The sequence below is a fragment of the Triticum dicoccoides genome, chromosome 6A (genome assembly GCF_002162155.2).
Source record: "Triticum dicoccoides isolate Atlit2015 ecotype Zavitan chromosome 6A, WEW_v2.0, whole genome shotgun sequence".
NCBI classification, from domain to species: domain Eukaryota; kingdom Viridiplantae; phylum Streptophyta; class Magnoliopsida; order Poales; family Poaceae; genus Triticum; species Triticum dicoccoides.
Window position 1 is genome coordinate 566872451 of NC_041390.1, and position 14177 is coordinate 566886627.

Sequence of the window (14177 nt, forward strand, 5' to 3'; positions counted from 1 at the left end):
TGAGTTTTGGTTGAAGGAAGTAGGATTCCTCGGACATGTTATATCCGGAGAAGGTATAGCAGTAGATCCCGCTAAAGTTGAAACCGTGACCAAGTGGGAAGCACCAACAATAGTTGGAGAGATCCGAAGTTTTCTTGGACTCGCAGGATACTACCGTAGATTTATTGAGAATTTCTCAAAGATTGCAAAGCCTATGACGGAGTTGTTGAAGAAGGATACTAAGTTCAAATGGACTGAGGAGTGTGAGACTAGTTTCCAGGAGTTGAAGAAACGCTTGGTTACCTCACCAGTGTTGATTTTGCCAGATCAAACCAAGGATTATGAGGTGTATTGCGACGCTTCACGTCGAGGACTTGGAGCAGTGCTTATGCAGGAAGGGAGAGTTGTTTCGTATGCCTCAAGACAACTAAAGCCCCACGAGTTGAATTATGCCACGCATGATTTGGAGTTAGCAGTCGTAGTGCATGCATTGAAGACATGGAGACATTTCCTCATTGGAAATCATTGTGAGGTGTACACGGATCATAAGAGTTTGAAGTATATTTTCACACAGAAGGAGTTGAAACTCAGACAAAGGAGATGGTTGGAGCTTATCAAAGATTATGATATGAAATTGCATTATCATCCCGGGAAGGCTAATGTAGTAGCTGATGCATTAAGCCGCAAGAGTCATGTCAATACGTTAATGACGGGAGAAATACCCAAGGAGTTAGCAGAAAATCTTCGTGAACTATGTTTGGAGATAGTTCCGAGAGGCTATGTAGCAGCGTTGGAAATTCAGTCAACTTTGATGGATAGAATCAGGGAAGCTCAGAAAACTGACAAGGAGATTGCTTCTATAAAAGAGAAAATGAGCCAAGGAAAAGCTAAAGGATTTCATGAGGATGAGCATGACACCCTATGGTTTGAAGACCGTGTTTATGTACCCAATAACCCGGAGATTAGAAAGTTGATCCTGCAAGAGGCACATGATTCACCGTATTCGATTCACCCAGGAAATACCAAGATGTATTTGGATTTGAAGGATATTTTCTGGTGGACCGGAATGAAGAAGGATATTGCGGAGTATGTAGCAGTTTGTGACGTATGTCAGAGAGTAAAGGCAGAGCATCAGAAGCCAGCAGGATTGTTGCAGCCATTGCCGATACCCGAATGGAAGTGGGATAAGCTAGGCATGGATTTTATCACGGGATTACCAAGGACTCGTTCAGGCTATGACTCGATTTGGGTCGTAATTGATCGATTGACGAAGGTAGCTCATTTCATCCCAGTAAAGACCACTTACACCAGTGCTAAGTTGGCGAAGATATACATGACCAGGATCGTATGTCTGCATGGAGTTCTGAGGAGTATTGTATCAGATAGAGGAACCCAGTTTACTCAAAGTTCTGGAAGCAGTTGCATGAGACTTTGGGTACTAGGCTAGAATTTAGTACAGCTTTTCATCCGCAGACAGATGGACAGATCGAGAGAGTCAATCAGATTTTGGAGGATATGCTGAGAGCTTGTGCGCTAGATTATGGATCTAGTTGGGATGATAATTTGCCATATGCAGGGTTCTCTTACAATAATAGCTATCAAACCAGTTTGAAGATGGCCCCTTTCGAAGCTTTGTACGAAAGGAGGTGCAGGACACCGTTGTCATGGGACGAAGTTGGAGACCGCCAGTTGTTTGGACCAGATTTGATTAAGGAGTCTGAACAGAAGGTGAAGTTGATTCGCGATAGGCTCAAGGTAGCCCAGTCCAGGCAGAAGAGCTACGCAGATTCTAAACGCAAGGAGACAGTTTACGAAGTCAGAGATAGAGCTTATCTTCGAGTATCCCCACTTCGAGGGATTAAGCGCTTTGGAGTTAAGGGGAAGTTAGCACCACGATTTGTAGGGCCATATCGAGTTTTGGAGCGTATGGGAGAAGTGGCCTACAAGTTGGAATTGCCAGAAGGATTGACAGGAGTTCATGATGTGTTCCACGTTTCTCAGTTGAAAAAGTGTCACGCGGAGATGGCTGACATACCTTTGAGAGACACAGTGCCATTGGAAGCAATTCAGTTGGATAACAATTTGACCTATGAGGAAAAACCAGTCAAGATTCTTCAGTTTGCCAGCCGAGTTACTCGCAGCAAGGTTATCAAGTTTTGCAAAGTTTAGTGGAGCCACCACACGGAGGATGAAGCCACCTGAGAGCGAGAGGAAGATTTGCTCAAGGACCACCCTCACCTATTTTCTAGCCAACCCGAATCTCGAGGGCGAGATTCATCTTAAGGGGGGTAGGTTTGTAACATCCCAAATTTTCAATTTGGAATGTTATACATTAGATCATCATGCATATCATATTTTATTTTGCTTTTGGTTTTGATCCTAGAAAATCCTAAGCAACTCAAGGACCCACGGAGAGAGTTGGGGATTTCGTTATTTACATATTTGAGTTTTCTCAAATTATGTAAACAGGATCATTTGATTTTATTTATTTTATCATCAATTATTTCTATTACAAAAAAATATGAGAGCGGGAATAAAATGACTTTCCCAAAATATAGAAATATTGAGGATTTAATAAAAAAATCAAATAAGATTTATTTCGGAGTTTTTCGGTATTTTATTTGAATTTAGGAAAAATGCGCGTTTTTCAAAGTTGTAGTTTGGGCCCAAATAAATGTTCACTTTTTCGGGCTTGATTTTAGAAACCAGGGAAAATTTATTTCGTGATTTTTGGAGTCCGTTTAGTATTTCTTTTTATTTTCCTTCCGAGCGGAATTATTTTACAAAAAACGCGGAACCGACTTTGGGCCGTACTCGGCCAGGACACCGCCGGCCGAGGCTTTATAAGCCGCCGCCCCGACCCGAGAGAGAGAGCCCAGCCGCCAGCCCCGAAACCCTAACCCTAGCCGCCAGCCGCCGCCGCCGCCGCCCCGTCGACTCACCGGAGCAGCGCGCCGCCCGAGGTTCGCCGTCGCCTTGTTTTTTCCGTGCCGTTTAAAAAAATCTATTCGTCATTTTTCTTTTTCGTCGGATTTTTCGCGGTTATTTTCTGATCATGATTTCTAATCCGATTTTCATTTTAGTATAACTTTTCGCTCGTTTATCGGAATCAGACGATTCAAGCGCCTGGAGTTTCGTCTCAAAACCCTCTTTCCAAATAATCAACTTAAACATGTTTTTGCTACTGTAAAATTTGACTTAGATCCAGATTACTAGAACGAAGTTGTTTCTTTCGTCGTTTGATTTCTTTTGCTTCGTTCGATTTGATTCTTTTTGCAAACCAGGGTTCTTAAGTTGAACTTTCTGGTTAGATCTTCTATTTGAGTTTTATCTGTGCATTAGATGAGTACTTATTGTATGCTTGTTTGTTTGTCTGCGATAGAATACCCGGAGTGCGCCGCCTGTTATGTTGAATCTCTAGGTTTCACGGATCATCAGCAAGGCAAGTAACACTTTGATCATACCTTTTTCTACAACCCAGTTTTATTGCATTAGATCAATCCTCACACATTGCATGATTAGGATCTAATTAAATTGTGGGATGGGAAGTAGATGAGGTAGTACCTATTACCTGTTTATTATCAAACCTTTGGGAGTTACTTCTACGTTTGCTTATTATGCCATGCTATGCTAGTAGACGTGGATTGGGTGAGTGAAATCCATGACAGATGTGAGATTGATAATTAATGGTTTATCTAAGGTGGCAACTTAAACACACATCTGGGTGGATTGAGGCACCTGGGGTTTCCAGGACTTGCCTGTTTTTCTTTTGGACCGCCACCCAGGGCTCAAAGGGATCATGAGATTTTTCATACTAGAAACTTACGTGTGCAGCCACAAGCCATTATGGGCTCTGGCATAGTTGACTAAGTTGTGCGAACTCTTACAGTGGTAGACTAGCAGATGTAGGGGATGTAGGTGGTACGGTCTACCCGATCGTAAGGTGCTAGCGCTTCTGAAAGACTATGTCTCGGTCATCCGTCTTCTCAAACACCCTGTAGTGCGAGAAACCAAATGGAGGCGATCAAGTCTTGTGGGGAAAAGTGTGCAAACCTCTGCAGAGTGTAATAAACTAATCATGGTTAGTCGTGTCCCCGGTTATGGACATCTTGAGTATCTAGTACTTGGATTATCATGTGAATCTCAACATGTTACTCTAAAGTTAATTTTGTTGGGTTTAATGATGCTTAATTGGGATTGAGAATGCTGTCAACCATTCTCAATGTTTAACAACCACCATGATAGTAATTAAATTTATTCCTTTGAAGTAGGGAAAAATTAGCTTTATGCAAAAACTGTAACCATAGAGCTTTCCACCAGCCAAATATGCATATAGTATAGCTGTTGCATCCCATTACTCTCTATGTGTTACCTTGCCAGCATATTCCATGTGCTGACCCGTTTTTGGGCTGCAACGTTAATGTTGCAGACTTTTCAGACGACGATTAAGGAGTTTTAGGTCGTGGTTCTATACTCAGTGATGCCGTTGGAGTTGATGGACTCACTTATCTTCCAAGCCTTCCGTTGTTAACGTTATTAGATGGCCTTAAGCCATATTTATTGTAATAAGTTCTCTTTTGAGACACTCGATGTAATAAGTGTGTGATTGCTACTCTACTATAAATCCTTCGAGTACTGTGTGGTGTCAGCATTACTGATCCAGGGATGACACCGGAGCACAGAGATCAGACTGTTTGAGGTCTGGTCGCTACAGATGACGAGTCCGACACCTCCTGGCGCCGGGCACTCTTTCGAGTCCCTGTGGCCCTTTTCGCGGCCTTCTTCTCCGGCACCACATAGGGCGCCGGAACCAGCAGCTTCGCCAAGCGAGCGTCCGCTGGGCCTTCGGGCAAAGGACCCGGACAGTTGATCTGTCCGGACGTCACCTCCCAATCCTGACAAAGATAAGGGAGCTTAGATCCCGCATAGAGTCAATCTGTGAAAAACTAATACCTTGTAAAAAGACGAAAACAGCTTACCGCCAGAGCGCGGTGCTGAGCACTGAATCCGTGATCCTTGGCAGCGGATGCGGGAGCCTCGGCGTCCTTGAAAAGCATCCTCCAGGCATCTTCGTACATCGTGTCGAAGAGCCTGTTAAGAGTTTGATGCTGCGCCGGGTCGAACTCCCAAAGGTTGAAGGCCCGTCGTTGACACGGGAGGATCAGGCGGATGAGCATAACCTGGACTACGTTGACAAGCTTGAGTTTCTTGTCCACCAGGGTTTGGATGCATGTTTGGAGTCCGGTCAGCTCTCCTTTTTTACCCCACGACAGGCCGGTCTCCTTCCAGGAGGTGAGACGCGTTGGCGGTCCGGACCGAAACTCGGGGGCTGCGACCCATTCGGGGTCGCACGGCTTGGTGATGTAGAACCACCCCGACTGCCACCCCTTCAGGGTCTTCACAAAGGAGCCCTCGAGCCACAGGACGTTGGCCATCTTGCCAACCATGGCGCCGCCGCACTCCGCCTGGCTGCCGCGCACCACCTTTGGCTTGACGTTGAAGGTCTTTAGCCATAAGCCGAAATGGGGGCGGATGCAGAGGAAAGCCTCGCACACGACGATAAACGCCGAGATGTTGAGGACGAAGTTCGGGGCCAGATCGTGGAAATCCAGGCCTTAGTAGAACATGAGTCCCCGGACAAATGGATGCAGAGGGAAGCCCAGTCCACGGAGGAAATGGGGGAGAAATACCACCCTCTCATGAGGCCTAGGAGCGGGGATGAGCTGCCCCTTTTCGGAGAGTCGGTGCGCGATGTCGCTGGCCAGATATCTGGCCTTCCTCAGCTTTTTTATGTGTCCCTCCGTGACGAAGGAGACCATCCACTTGCCTCCCGCTCCGGACATGACTGGAGAAGGTCGAGGTGGTAGTGCAGACTTGGGCGTTGGAGCTCGAGTGCGCAAGAATGGATAGGCAGAGGAGGAAGAAGGCGTGGGTGAAAAGGTGGATCCTTATCCCCTTATATGGGCATACGCGATTATGTGTCCCCACCAGCCTGATAAAATTTGCTTATCTCCAAGCGCCGTAATCAAAGGCGCGGTTGGGTTACCCACGCCCGTATTGATGAGGATCTCGAAATGAGGGGGCTCGATCTCTGCTTCAACAAGACGTGCCAAGGAAACCGCCTCCCACAATGTGCTGAGGTGGGATAATTAAATGGATAAAGGCTTGGTCGTGGCGTGTCACACCACGGAATACGTCAGTAGATTAGATTTGTGTCAATATTATTATCCTCTCTATGGCAATATGTGGAAACTTATTTCGCAGAGCCGGACACTATCTTTGTGTTCAAGATCTTCTATGAAGTATTTGGAGGAGGAACCCGCCTTGCAATGCCGAAGACAATTTGCACGCCGGACTTGTCATCATTGAAGCCTGGTTCAGGGGCTACTGAGGGAGTCCTGGATTAGGGGGTGTTCGGATAGCCGAACTATACCTTCAAGCCGGACTCCTGGACTATGAAGATACAAGATTAAAGACTCCGTCCCGTGTCCGGAAGGAACTTTCCTTGGCGTGGAAGGCAAGCTTGGCGATACGGATGTTCAGATCTCCTACCATTGTAACCGACTCTATGTAACCCTAACCCTATCCGGTGTCTATATAAACCGGAGGGTTTTAGTCCGTAGGACAACATACACATCAACAATCATACCATAGGCTAGCTTGTAGGGTTTAGCCTCTCTGATCTCGTGGTAGATCAACTGTTGTAATACCCATATCATCAATATTAATCAAGTAGGACGTAGGGTTTTACCTCCATCGAGAGGGCCCGAACCTGGGTAAAACTTCATGTCCCCTGCCTCCTGTTACCATCCGGCCTAGACGCACAGTTCGGGACCCCCTACCCGAGATCCGCCGGTTTTGACACCGACAGTCATCTTATAAGCTGACCTGGCCGAAAAGATGCCATGTTTTTCATAGTGCCAAGCCCAATAATCTGCCACATTCCGAGTGCATAGAGGGATTCCCAATATCATCTCAGCATCCATCGGCATAAAAGTTTCTTGCACAAGTTGTCTGTCCCAAGATGCCGTAGCATCTGATATGAGCTCCGAAACCATTGATGGACGGTTTTGTGTTAAGCATCCATATGCACTGAGCATATCGTCCCTTGGGAGCCAATTGTGTTCCCAATTTTTGGTCGACGCTCCATTACCAATGCGTTTGATTAGCCCCTACTTGAGAACATCCCTCCCTTATAAAACTGCTCGCCATATCTGGCTAGGTTGCCCCCTAACTCAGCCTCCAAAATGTCTGTAGTTGGATAATAGATGCTTTTGAGTAAACGAGCACAAAGTGTGTTTGGGTCCTGTAGCAACCTCCACGCCTGCCTTGCCAGCATGGCGAGGTTAAAAAGCTCAAAATCCTTGAACCCTAGCCCTCCCATATCTTTAGGTTGTGTCATAGCCTTCCAAGAGACCCAGTGAGGCTTTCGTTTACCTTCCTTGCTTCCCCACCAGAATTTTCGGATAAGCATGTTTAGATGTTCGCACAATCCTCTTGGTAGCTTAAAACATGACATAGAGAAAACATGCACTGCTTGGGCCACTGATTTAACTAGCACTTCCTTACCAGCAGATGACATGGTACTCTCTATCCACCCCTGGACCTTGCTCCAAAGCCGGTCCTTGAGATATTTAAAGGCACCGTTCTTCAAGCTCCCAACATCAGACGGCATCCCCAAGTACTTCTCATTAAGAGTTTCATTGGGTACATTCAATATATCCTTTATACCCTGCCTCACCGAGTCAGGAACTCCCTTGCTAAAGAAAATTGATGACTTGGAGTAATTAATCTGTTGCCCAGTAGCCTGACAATATGTATCCAGAACCTGGTGCACCTCAGTAGCCCCCATATCTTTTGCCTTGAAAAACAGCAGGCTGTCATCAGCGAATAGGAGATGGTTCACCGGTGGCGCCGAAGGTGCTACCTGTATACCACACAAATTGGATGACTCATTTTTGGATTTTAAAAGGCACGAAAGGCCCTCTGCTGCTAGCAAGAACAAATATGGAGAAATCGGGTCTCCTTGTCTGATCCCTCGTGAAGGAGTGAACTGGTGAAGCTTCTTTCCATTGAACAGGACAGAGAATTCAACTGATGTAACCAGTCCCATAACAATATCAACCCACCTGGTTGTGAACCCCAACTTGAGCATGATGGCCTTTAGATAAGGCCATTCGACTCTATCATATGCCTTCATCATATCCAGCTTTAGAGCACAAGATTGATTTTTCTTTGCTTTATTTCTCTTCATAAAGTGCAAACACTCATAGGCCGTTATAATATTGTCAGTTATCAGCCTTCCTGGCACAAAGGCCGACTGTTCTTCGGAAATGATATCCGGAAGAACCACTTTTAATCTATTGGAAATTACCTTTGATGCAATTTTGTATAAGACATTTGCATAAGCTGATTGGACGAAACTGAGATAGGAGTGTTGGGTTTTTTTACCTTTGGGATAAGCACCAACATAGTTTCATTAATGCACCTTGCAGATTCGGTACCTTCCACTATTTTGAGAACAGCCTGGGTGACTTCCTCAGCGCATACCTCCCAATGGTGCTGAAAAAAGTGAGCTGGGTAGCCATCCGGACTAGGAGCCTTTGTAGGAAACATTTGAAACAGAGTTGTTTTCACTTCTTTCTGGCTATAGGGGGCATTAAGAAGCTCATTCATCTCATGTGTTACCTTGGTTGGAACTGTACCCAGAACCCGTTCCATATTCTGCACGCCCTCAGACAAATAAAGCTGCTGGTAGAACTCATTGGCCATTTGTTCCATCTCCTGAACGTTTTCTGTTATCTCACCATCTTGCTTTTGTAGTGCTTTAATTTGGTTTTTTCGCCTCCTCCTACTCGCTCTGAGATGGAAAAATACGTATTTTTGTCCCCATGTGTTAGCCATTCCACCCTGGCTCGTTGGCGCCAAAGAATCTCCTCACGGTGATATAACTCTGTTAATCTGTCAACAATTTTTATTTCTGCATGTGTAGGCCCTAGCCGGACAGGGTCCGACCGCAACTCCTGTAGCAGTCTCTTCAGTCGCTGGATCTTTTGTCTGATGTTCCCAAAGTGGATGCGATCCCAGTTGGTCAGGTCGTCCGACAGCGACGCCAGCTTGTCCTTTATTGCCAGTACGGAATCTCCTGCTGCACCCCGCCATGCACCCTCCACTAACGGTGCCAGTCCCGAGTCCCTCTCCCAGGCTACTTCATACTTAAATCGGCGCGGGGCCTGTCTGCATGCATTCTCATGCACGTAGCGGACGAACAGCGGGATATGATCACTAGTCGCAGCTGTTTTGTGCTCCAATGTAGCTGAAGGGAAGGCCAAATTCCATGCTGGATTAGCAACACCCCGGTCAAGCCTCACTCTTGTGTATGTCCCTCCGACTACTATTTTATCAAAAGTCCAGGGGTTGCCTGTATATCCAATGTCCGAGAGTCCGCATGTGTCAAGTGCGTCTCTAAAGGCGTCCATTTGGGCCTGACTCCTCTGCCCAATACCATCATGCTCGTGCACGTTCACCACCTCGTTAAAATCACCAAGTACTAACCAGGGTACATCGTTTTCGCCTACAATGCCCCTCATCATATCCCATGTCTTATACCTTTCATTCACCTGAGCTTCTCCGTACACAAAAGTAACCCTCGTCCCGACATGGACAAGATCATTAATCATTGCATCGATGTGATACTGTGAATAACCAGTAATCTCAAGATTTATTTCTTCATTCCAAAAAACTCCCTGTCGGTGTCAAAACCGGCGGATCTCGGGTAGGGGGTCCCGAACTGTGCGTCTAGGCGGATGGTAACAGGAGACAAGGGACACGATGTTTTTACCCAGGTTCGGGCCCTCTCGATGGAGGTAAAACCCTACGTCCTGCTTGATTAATATTGATGATATGGGTAGTACAAGAGTAGATCTACCACGAGATCAAGGAGGCTAAACCCTAGAAGCTAGCCTATGGTATGATTGTTGTTCGTCCTACGAACTAAAACCCTCCGACTTATATAGATACCGGAGAGGGCTAGGGTTACACAGAGTCGGTTACAATAGTAGGAGATCTACATATCCGTATCACCAAGCTTGTCTTCCACGCCAAGGAAAGTCCCTTCTGGACACGGGACGAAGTCTTCAATCTTGTATCTTCATAGTCCAGGAGTCCGGCCGAAGGTATAGTCTGGCTATCCGGACACCCCCTAATCCAGGACTCCCTCAGTAGCCCCTGAACCAGGCTTCAATGACGACGAGTCCGGCGCGCAGATTGTCTTCGGCATTGCAAGGCGGGTTCCTCCTCCAAGTACTTCATAGAAGATTTTGAACACAAAGGTAGTGTCCGGCTCTGCAAAATAAGTTTCCACATATTGCCATAGAGAGAATAATATTTACACAAATCTAATCTGCTGACGTATTTCATAGCGTGACATCACACCACAGCCAAGTCTTTATTCGAATCGTTTTACTGTCCCACCTCAACGCGTTTAGCGAGGCAGTTTCCTTGGCACGTCTTGTCAAAGCAGAGATCGTGTCCCCTTATTCTGGGATTCTCATCAATACGGGTGTGGGTAACCCAACCGCGCCATTGATTACGGCGCTTGGGAGATAAGCGAGTTTTACCAGGCTGGTGGGGACGCATAGTCGCGTCCACCCATATAAGGGGATAAGGATCCACCTTTTCATCCACACCTTCTTCCTCCTTTGCCTATCCATTTCTGCGCACTCGAGCTCCAGCGCCCAGGTCCGCACACCCCACCTCAACCTTCTCCAGCCATGTCCGGAGCGGGAGGCAAGTGGATGGTCTCCTCCGTCACGAAGGGACACATAAAAAAACTGAGGAAGGCCGGATACTTGTCTAACGACATTGCGCATCGGCTTCCCGAAGAGGGGCAGCTCATCCCCACCCCTAGGCCCCATGAGAGGGTGGTGTTCCTCCCCCATTTCCTCCGCGGACTGGGCTTCCCTCTCCACCCATTTGTCTGGGGGCTCATGTTCTACTATGGCCTGGATTTCCATGATCTGGCCCCGAACTTTGTCCTCAACATCTCGGCGTTTATCGTCGTGTGCGAGGCTTTCCTCTGCATCCGCCCCCATTTCGGCCTATGGCTCAAGACTTTCAATGTCAAGCCGAAGGTGGTGCACGGCACCCAGGCGGAGTGCGGAGGCGCCATGGTGGGCAAGATGCCCAACGTCCTATGGCTTGAGGGCTCCTTCGTGGAGACCCTAAAGGGGTGGCAATCGGGGTGGTTTTACATCACCAAGCCGCGCGACCTTGAATGGGTCGCAGCCCCCGAGTTCCGATCCGGACCCCCTACGCGGCTCACCTCCTGGAAAGAGACGGGCCTGTCATGGGGTAAAAAAAGAGAGCTGACCGGACTCCAAACATGCCTCCAGACCCTGGTGGACAAGAAGCTCAAACTTGTCAACGTAGTCCAGGTTATGCTCATCCGCCGGATCCTCCCGTGTCAACAACGGGCTTTCAGCCTGTGGGAGTTCGACCTGGCGCAGCACCGAACTCTGAGCAAGCTCTTCGATATGACGTACGAAGATGCCTGGAAGGTGCTTTTCAAGGGCGCCGAGGCCCCCGCATCCGCTACCGAGGATCGCGGATTCAGCACGCAGCGTCACGCTAGTGCGGTAAGCTATTTTTACCTTTTATAGGGTATCCGTTTTTCATAGTTTGACTCCATGCGGGATCTAAGCTCCCTTACCTTTGACAGGATTGGCAGGAGACGTCCAGACAGATCAACTGTCCGGCTCCTTTGCCCGAAGGCCCAGCGGACGCTCGCTTGGCGAAGCTGCTGGTTCTGGCACCCTATGTGGTGCCGGAGAAGAAGGCCACGAGGACTCGAAAGAGTGCCCGACGCGAGGAGGTGTCGGATTCATCATCCGACGACTCCAAGACGCACTCCTCCCATGAAGACGAGGAGGAGGAAGAAGAGACCTCTCCCCCTCCAGTGGGGGGAGGGAAGAAAAGGAAGGCCGCCCCAACTGGGGAGGCCGAAGGGTCCAAGAAGGGGAAGACCCTTCCCCCGGACTACTCCGCTGACGCCAACGACGGCGAAGAGGAGTGGCCGCACAGGGCCAAGCCCCTGGCGAGATCGTAAGTATTCGGACACCAGAGCAATTCATAGTGTTCCTTTCTTGCACAGCTCCTCCTTACGCCGAATATGACTATGCAGTCCGCCCAAGGCCGGGCTCGACGAGTCGTCGAGCGGCTCCCTGGATTCGTCGGACGTGAATTCACTTCCACCCGCTACCTCCCCCACCCTACGGACGACGCCGAGGTGCTGTCCCAACAGGTTCCAAGCCAGAAGGAGGTGGTCCTGGAGGCGCCGCAAGGCGACCTCCCGGACTCCAGGCGTAAAGGGGATAGAACCCCCAAGGGCTCCAAGTCCGGCCTTGAGCCGGACACCGCGCCGGAACCTTCAACGGTTCCGGACTCCGGCAGGCGGCCTCCTTCCAAGAGGGGCAAGCCTACCGAGCCGGTGACCTCTGTCCAACCGAAGACACTGGACAATTTGCTGGAGGTGCTTAACGACGCCTCCATCGACGAGGAGCACCGCACTTTTATGAGTGAGCTGATCCAGAAGGTTCAGTCCGCCAAGAGCGGACTGACTGAAGCCTGTGCCAGCCTTCTAACAGGCTTTGAGGTAAGTAAAAGATATGTAAAAATATTACCGCATAGACAGTAGCCCCTGATGCTCTGTTTGGCGTTCGGAAAGAAAAGCCGAATAGAGGATCTAATAACGTTCGCAGGAGTCTAACAAAAGTAAGTCAATATGCGTATGTAGGCTTCGCTGCTAGCATCCGCCGCACTGACTGCGGAGGTGGGCACGCTGAAGCAGAACCTCGAGCGGTCCGAGCAAGAGCTCGACCTAGCCAAGCAGCAGCTCGAGGAGAAGGAAGGTAAGAAATACCTTATTTAAATATGTGAAAGGTGCAATTGCAAAAAGTGATAGGATTAACATGGATATTGTAGGGGCCACAACTGAGGTGGCGACCCTTAAGCAAGTGCTGTCCGAGGTCGAGAAGAGGGCGGCCACGGAGCGCACCGAGCGGGAGAAGCATGAGACGCAGGTTGGCGAGGTGTGGCAAGAGCTCCAGGCTCTCATGAAAAAACATGAGAGTTTGGAGCTTGACTCGAAGACGCGAGAGTCTGAGCTCGTGGCGGCCATTGAAGATGCCAAGTCTGCCAAGGCCGAAGCCCAGAAGGCCCTCCAGGAGGTTGAGGCAATAAAACAGATAGCGGCCGGTAAGGCATTATTTATGCAAAGCAAGCACGTAAAAGTGAATTACTTGTTACTTACCTGAATCTGGAGCTCTCAAGGAGCATTCGCAGACTTGCCCCGTAGCGTGTCGGATGCCGCCGCCTTCTACCGAGCCGAGGAGGGAAGCTCGACGGAGAAGGTGTTCTGGTCTCAGTATGCTGAGGGCGAACACCCGGTGCCCTTAAGCGACTAGCTGAAATAGCTGGTCGAGCTCCATAAGGTGGCCGAACAGGCCATGAAGGGCCTCATAGTCCGGCTGTGGCCTGGAGAGGCCATGCCTCGGAGCTACTTCGGGCTGGTGAGGCGGCTGGTGGAGGCCTGTCCAAGCTCGAAGTCATCAAGTGCTCCGTATGCATCGAGGGTGCCCGTAGGGCGCTTGCCTGTGCGAAGGTGCACTGGGGCAAGCTGGATGCTGAGAAGCTTGTGAAGGACGGGCCACCACCGGGCAAGGAGCATCGCAAGCCCGAGATGTATTATGAGGGCGTTCTGAAGGGTGCCTGCCTTATGGCGGATGAATGTTCCAGGGATGTAATTTTTGAGTAAACTCGCTCGTTTTGTCCTGTGCGCTGAAAACTTGTTCATGTGCGCTAAGCAATGCTTTTTGAATTTAAAATATTACCTTCTGTGTGGCCGTTTATCAAATTTGAGAGATGGCGAGTCATCGGCTTCTGCCCCCATGCCATGAGTGCTGGGGTGTTCGGGATAAACAATAGCGCTCTTTTTCCCATTCTTGGGTCCTTCGAGGGAGGCGCTCAACACAACGAACAAGGCAATCGGACTATAATGCTTGAACACTCTCACTTAGCCATAGAATTCTATAATTTTAAATTTCGGCGAAGCCCCTAGTGTTCGGAAGACCGAGTTCGGGGCGCTATCCACGCCTAGGCCGGACAAAGCCGACTCCTCGCTCTAAGCGGCATAAGTCTTT